Raw genomic sequence first — 8350 nt, forward strand, 5'->3', positions numbered from 1 at the left:
CTGTCAACGGGGGGGGGGTGAAATATTAGCGCCGGTGTTAATTTATGCCGTGTTGTGCATGCCCACTGCACCTCGCGGGAGCGCGCCACAGCGTAAAGCATGAACTCCCAGACATTTCAATGATTTGTACGGCATAGTTAGGTCTGGAAACGACATAAGGGCATAACACCGGAGTCCTGCTGCGGGGAAACTTTGGAGCTGTTCTGAGTTTGTTCTAATCCGGCAAAATGACGGACTGCTTTCAGATTTTTCCGTCATTGTCAAAAGAATTCCGTCATAGGAGGAATATATTCGGTTAACGCGACCTCTGGATTGGATACACCAGAGGGGGGTAATCAATATCACAGGTCAGGGAATGGACCTCTGGGAAATTATGCAACATTTTCAACAGCAGATAATCAAATGTGTTTTTGTTTTTTTGTAAAATGTAATCCGATCCAATCTAGGAGGGTTCAATAAATGAGAGTCCTTTATACTGTGACCAATAATATCAAAGGACATTTTGAAGACGAATGGCAATACGATTGATTGCACACAAGCCTTCTCACACATTATGATGTTGTTACTGAGGCTATAAACAGCTCTCTCAGCACTGTTTTTGTGAACTCTGAGAAATGCTTTTGTAGTTATCTCTTCTAAAAGCTGAGAAGTAACCACTCTGAAAAAGAAGGGGGGAATTGGAGCCAGAAACATAGGTTAAGGGTGCATTCTTTGGAGTGGCTGAAAAACCTCTTAAAAGAAGAAATTGAAAATGTTTCCAGAAGGGAATGCACAATGGAAACAATGGGGAGCCTAGCAATGATTTATCTTGCTTGTAAGTCATGTAGTGTTTGAAAATAAAGCGTATACAGCCGAAACTGTATCAATAAGACCGTAACGGAAAATAGAGCAAAAGTGTTTTTAACAACTTTGGAGAACTGGCAATGCAGATTAAGAGGACGTGGGTGAATTGAGGAGGACAGACAGTTGAATTATAGTAGGCTGTGAAGTCTTGCGCCAAATATTGAATTCATTTTTCAAAGGGTTTGGATGGTGTTGTTTCGAAGCCATGTTAGGCCTCATAAGGACTCCACATTAAACTCTTGATTGTTAACATACCTTGCTCTTCATCAGTAAGATCTTTGGGTAAAATGAGTCCTAATGATCCCTCCTCCACTGGTCCTGCATCTGATGGCTTCCTCAGCTGAACTTCCTGGGAATTATCACTACAAGGAAGTGGTGAGGGCACGGTTTTCTGATCTGTGGCCTCTGAGGAACCAGACAGAGAAGATGAAGTTCCTGGAAGCTGAGGCTCTGATGTTACCTCATCAAAAGATGGAAGCTCTGGATATAAGTTTCCCCGAACTGAGGGCTCAAACTGAGGCAGGAGTGTGAGGACTGTAGAAGGGACCAGAGACGAAACACTCAATACTTCATGACTTGTCGGACTTTGAAAAGAAGTTGATGCCCAGAGCTCAAGGGGTAGATAGATGGAAGCAACAACTGGCTGCTGGGCTTCAGAAAAGCTGGTGCTGGTTGTTTGGACCTCAAAATCCATACTTGTGAAGTCGATGTTTGCTGTCATGAAATGTTCGGTCTGTTTAAAGTCCGGGTTCATTTTCTTTGGCGTGATAGTGTTTAGCTTGTGAGGTCGGATTAGCAGTTCACATGTGTCCGTCTGGATAAGATCTGATGGATTTCAGGCATGGGTGAGCTGAGGGGAGGGACACGGGAAGAAGACCTGAAACCTCCTCTCCTGTAGACAACTGCAAGAAACACAAACAGATCACGAGCTTTGAATAATGATTATGTGATTAATTTGATGATGAGAGCACTGATATTCTTTATTATAGACTAGGCCTTTTATAAATTCATATTATTATCTCGTATTACTCAAAACTTTTTTTGTGAGAGGCTTCTGTTCAAGCAAATGTCAGATTTGTTCTATGTGATTAAACTGGGTTAAATTGTGAGGCGTAATAAAAATTAATTTCCCAAAAGACTACGAAAATGTCCAAATGATTAAAAAAAATTATCTGGGGAAGAAATTAATCTAAAAGCAAAGGAAGTGTAAAATAAGGCCACCAAAAGTACTTTCCTAAGAATTATGAGCTATTTACAAAGGCAGTTTTAAACTAAATAACGCCAAGAAAGGACATCTGCACACAATGTTCAGTAAAATACACCTTCCATCACGTATGTACATCTCATCCGTGTATTATTAACATGTTTCAAGCGCTCTCACCTGAATGTCAGCCGTACAGATTTGCACGTGTCAACCTCATTAGTATGCGTTGGGTTTTTCATCCGAGTGTGTGTCCTCCACAGTTATTAAACTGGCTTTATATAGTAGGGATAAGAAATGCATCACTGCCACACCGTCAGTGACAAAACACAGAAGACGACTGCTTGCTCTGGTGCATCTTTTATCCAAAGATAAGTGCTCCGTTAAAGTGAATCCATCATCTCCAGATAGCACGAGTTTCGGCAGTGTGGCACCTCTTTTCTTGTGATTCAACCGCTCTCCTCATCCTCTCTTCAATTACCACTTAATCTCGTTTTTGTCACCCCATTCATCATCTTCCTCTTCCAATCTACTCTTCTTCCCTCTCTCACTTAATCATGCTCCTCTGGTCAGAGCAGGCGAGGCTAAAGCAGTCGGGTCAGTAACGGATACTTGCACTCTTGTCATCGGGGGTCTATGAAATATGCATGGGGATAATTGTGGGCTTGGTCAGAGTTTAATAACAGAGGGTAATGTACACCAGGCCAATGAGTTGTTTCCACTCACAAGTACTGAGGGACATAATGGCAGCACGGACAGACACACATTCACAGAGTCAAGGAGTTGAATTTCTCCGTTGAAAGATATGTATCCAATAATCATGGCCCTATTATGAATCTAAGAAGGCGTAATTGGGTGTACGAGTGTGTGTGTGTGTGTGTGTGTGTGTGTGTGTGTGTGTGTGTGTGTGTGTGTGTGTGTGTGTGTGTGTGTGTGTGTGTGTGTGTGTGTGTCCAGTCCGGAGTATTTTGTTCGTCTTATCATGTTACAGCCTCAGTCAGTGTGAGGTGCCGGCTGTAATAAGGAACCCAAGTCGCAGTGTTACTCAGCATCTTATTATAGGTTACACTTNGAAGTTCATTTCAGAGATCAAACATGGCGAAGGAGATATGACTGCGTCACCTGTTGACGCACATGTCACTGCTTCTTCGGTATGGAGATCATGGGGCAAAACTTTTCATTTACAAAATAAAATAACAGTATTTCTCATAAAGCAACAAAAAAACAAAACATAAACAATAATACTGTATGGCAAGGAAATGCAACAAACAGTAAGGTGAAGTGTCACAAACTAAATACAAATACAACCAAAATCTCATTCTACTGTAGCCTATATACCGAACACATTTTAAACAGCCTTTTTTCCGTTTTTAAGAGTACACTTAAGACCTTCCTTTTTGATAAAGCTTATAGTGATAAAATAAAATAATTGAATAAGAGTCCATTGACGTAGACACGTTGTGCCTCTTCACCTATACATTTTAGTTCTTACTCTTTCACTTAAATCCTAAAAACGTAGATCTTATTTTTAAAACTTTATCCAAACCTTTCCCCTCTATGATCTCTCGAGGTTTATTAGAGGGTAGCAGGTTGCAGAGAACGCCTAGCCCGGCTGGGGAGTGTGGAACGCAGTCACTGACCCACTCCTACCTCTGACAAATTCAGGTTCCAATGGGGACCTTTTTCCCTGTGTGTGCCTCTCCACCTCTGTTTCCTACTTCTTACTTGCTATCCTTTTCCCTCAACCTATCCTAAGGGAGTGCATGTATGAAGACACGTCAGTTTAGCTGCTATAGGCTTGGACTGTTGGGGGGGGGGCACCTTACTCCGTCTTTCTGGCTGTTTGTACCTGTGTACTCTCATGTTCCGATTAACCCAGTTTCCCCCAAATCTCTTTTCTGTGTCCATATCTACGCCGGGATCCTGAGTCGAGGCTAATCCTGTTGCTGTGGTCGTGTGTCCTGGGTCGTGTGTCCTGGATCCTCTATCCTGAGCACTGGATCTGAGTCCTGGACTTCGAGTCGTGGCTGAACCTGTCTCTGCGGTCCTGCCAGACTCTCACCATACTACTTCCCTGATGGCTCCCACAAGATTGTTGACATCCTCGTGGATTCATCTTCTTATTATAGACTATAGACACATGCATTTCCAAACATTTGGTCTACCTATGTTGTAAATGTATTAACTCTTCGATTTACACACGGCATCTATTGCACGTCTGTCCGTCCTGGGAGAGGGATCCCTCCTCTGTTGCTCTCCCTGAGGTTTCTCCCATGTTCCCCTTTAAACTGTGGGGTTTTCTACGGAAGTTTTTCCTTGTACGATGTGAGGGTCAAAGGACAGAGGGTGTCGTATTGTCATACTGATATTCTGTACACACTGTGAAGTCCACTGAGACAAATGTAACATTTGTGATATCGGGCTATATAAATAAACATTGATTGAATCAATATAAGAACCAACAAAAAACATTGTACAAAATGAAGAAGTTAGACATGCTAACGATAATGATGGTTTTATGGTCAACGGTTTATTTTTGACTATGTTCACAGTCTTAGCTTTCTGTGTTAGCATGCTAACATTTGCTTCATGGCACCAGACAAAAGTACAGCTAAGGCTTATGGGGAAAGTATTAATACGTTATTGTGGACACGTGTCTTGGAATGAATGAATCAAAGAGACAAAAGACAACAGTTTGACCTGCAAATGGCATGTGAGAAAAAGTTAAAGGGGGTCCGATCCTTGAGGGGAACATGAATGTTTGAACCACATGTCTTGGCAATTCACACAAAGATTAGTGATAAACTTCCTTTAAAATGACAAATATAAACGTATGATTGTGTAGGAAAAGGCAGAGGATCATCAGAATCAGAATGGTTCACCCTCTGAGGAACAAGAATGTCTGTACAAAGTGTTATGCAAATTAGATCACCAAGTATAAAAACATGCCACAGGAGAAAAATAAAACAACAACAGCAAACAAACATGTCTCCAACTGAAACATTCTTACAAACTAACCTTATCTTACTTCTAGCTTTCTCTTTTGTAAAAGTCCTGTATTGTAAACAATATATTTAGCTGTGTAAAATGTCAGTTTTCTACTTTAAATGCAATCTCTGTGTTTTCACTCATGCTAAACCATGTCCTGTTGTTCACTATGTCAAATGTGTTTGTTTTCATGCAGGACAGTACCGTCTATAATATAGTTCCACAAACATTCCTCCGCTGAAGTTTTAAAAATGAGATTTGATTGCTTGTTGTTTATAACGCGGGCATGGAGTTGCTCCCTCTCCATATGAACACGACACTGACTGAATGAATGAATAAATAAAGCGAGCAGCTTTCATTTGCTCCCATATTGGTGTCAGAGACCTTGTTTACTTCAATCAGGATGACAGGCAACTCGCAAGGGTCTGACACCTCAGATACACACAGCTCTGCAGCTTCCTCTGCTTATATTATAACTCAGGAAGGGGGAGGAGTGGCTGTGGTTCAGCTTTCCCACATTAGCCCCTAAGGTGAACTTAAAAGAAGTTTACTGACAGGACAGAGGTGTTACTGTCAGGGAGCCGTCAGACACTTCACCAAACTTTTATATCCTTTCCTGCAGCAGTCCAACTTTTCTGGCACTTGAAATGTTTTTTAACTGCAGCATTTGGCTGATGACAATTAATACAATGACACAAGTTGTAGGTTTATTCAAATCGTTTCACATCCGTCACCTAGACATACCTCTATATTTCTGTAATGGCAGATGTTTCCAGATACCTTCAAAGAGGGAAAAGCGAAATGTTACCCTTTTTAGAGACTTGATGAGAACGTAAGCCAAGCATCTCCTGGCTTCATATTTGTTTTTCATATATAATAGTGGTCCACTTATTTCACTCGAAGAAAAGCACATTTCCCCAGATGTTAAACTATTCCTTTGTACCACAGACTGTGTTTTGCCTTTCGGAAATCCAATCGATATCATTGATAGGTTTCACAGTACAAACAAGAGTCAATACAATGAACACAAGTTGTGTTTTGAGGCATGATTTTTTAAAAGATGTTCAAGGAGAAAAGGGGCCAAATAATCTTTGAAACTTCCTTCAAACTTTTGGTAAATGATATGTACAAACACACACTCTCCATCTTCAAATCTCAGTATAAACAGGGGGAAAGCCAATGGTGAAATGTTCCCACCATATTGACGTAGGCTTTAAGAAGGCTCATCTGAAATCCTCTGTGTGCATGTGGAGTTCGATCTGAATACCAACTGCTCTTAGTGCGTTTTTACCATAGACTGTATATATATTCATATATTGTTACTACATCTAAGTAGTAGGGGGTCAGATGCACCTCACAATCCTATAAATAAACATCAGTAAATTAGCTTTTAGTTTATAGCTGGTGGCGCTTCATTGATGATTGCACTCTTTTGAGATGTGTATATTTCTTTATTTTACGTTACTCAACTTCAAATGTATACCGAGCATCTAAGGTAAGAAAACATTTGGGATGAATATAGTTAGCAAGGAAAACAAAATACTCAATCAAAGAAAAATGTTTATTCCTGTCAATGGTTTGTACAATACTTGCAAAACTTATTCCTAAAGGTCCCATGTCATGGCCATTTCTACTGATCATAATTCCATTGTTGAGGTCTACTAGAATAGATTTCAACTGTGCAATTTTCCAAAATCACATTGGTTTCTCATACAGCATCTCTGTATAGTATGTGTATTCACCAGGTATTCACTGTCTGTCCTAAACAGCTTGTTGGAGCTCCTGCCCCCCCCTCCTTGTGAGCTCAGTGTGCTCTGATTGGTCGGGACGTTGCGAGGCTCGTTGCTGCTCGCCGTTGCTGCGAACTGCTGCGAGGAGCGGACAGGTTTCCGGGTCGGCGATACAGCGAGACAGCGCAAAACTCATCCTGAGCACACACAAAACTCACAGCCGAAGTAAAAACCATAAGTGTGGCTTGATATTGAGTTAGAAAAAGGTTTATAACGCTGTGAGCATGGGTCTGCGGAGAGCATATCTCCGCCATCCCAACTCGTCTATTACCAGCGTTCAGGGAGCTCTATGCAAGTCAATGGGACTCCCTGTTAGTTAGCCAAGGGGTCCTGGTGGTGTGTGAGGTGCTCCGCCGATTGGTCCATTTGGGCCAATCCGTCATTTGTTGTTGATTTGGGTGTTCACACGTCACAGAACCCAGGAAGCAAACAATGGAAAATGAGAAATCTCCAACGAGGCGTTTTGGGCAGCATGTAGGTCTGTTCTGTGTTAGAGCTTTACTCGCTACAGGGTGTACTTTGAGGGTTCATAACACATACGGGTAATAACCAGAAAAGTATGACATGGGCCCTTTAACAAGTACATTAGTTATTTACAAGACCAAATGTTACATGTATGGAGAGACTCATTCAAAGAAAAAGGTCTTCACATTAAATTAGATAACAGCTCTGTCTGCTGTTTTTGTATGGACGCTTAATCACCAAATCAATATTTTTTTCTTGATGTAACTTCAGTAGGTTTTAAAATATGTGGAAAATGATCAAGCCTCGGGCATTAAAAAAAAAAACGCTTGTAATGGTCGTAGTTTATTTTCTTTGCATCGACTTGTTCCAGTCCTCAGAGAAAGACGAGCACATGCAAGCAAATAACAAGATGCCTTTTGTGAAGATTACAAGAAAACACGGAGAAAGTCTGAAACAAATCAAGTATTGGAACGACAGTCACATCTCGGAGTCTTTGAGGCTGTGGGGGGGGCAGTCCTCAGACTCCTCACATATTCAAACAATGTGTTCACAGTGTGTTTCTACTTTTCCATACATATCCCACGCTGTGTGTTCTTGTAGCTTTCTCTCTCACCTGACAGACACTCTCTTTTTATGATTATGCTCTGCCGGTTTTTATTCCCCCCGTGCCATGTTTCTGTCCTTATTCAGTCTTCTCTTACACATGTCTCGTCTGACTATCATTTCCCAGGAAGCTTGCTCATCAGTCGTACAAATCATTGTGTCTCCCCGGCCCCTCCCTGAGTATCAACACCGAGGACTCCCTCTTTCTGTCTCCTCGTCTTTCTCGCCTCTGATCTCAAACCAAAGTCAGTTGGCGCTCCGCATCTCTCCAGCTCTCAGCAGTGCAGGATCTTGATGGAAGGTCTTTGACGAAACGTCGATTGGTTAGGAAGGTTGGTAGTAGATGGGTACGGGGTTCGACGGCGTCGTTAGTTGGGAGGTTACCACCCGTCGACCCGTAGGGTACGGAACGGCCGGTCGTGCGTAGGACGTAACCTCGACCCGACGGCAACGTACGGAA

This window comes from Notothenia coriiceps, unplaced genomic scaffold (assembly GCF_000735185.1).
Source record: "Notothenia coriiceps isolate Sejong01 unplaced genomic scaffold, NC01 NC01_scaffold00017393, whole genome shotgun sequence".
NCBI classification, from domain to species: domain Eukaryota; kingdom Metazoa; phylum Chordata; class Actinopteri; order Perciformes; family Nototheniidae; genus Notothenia; species Notothenia coriiceps.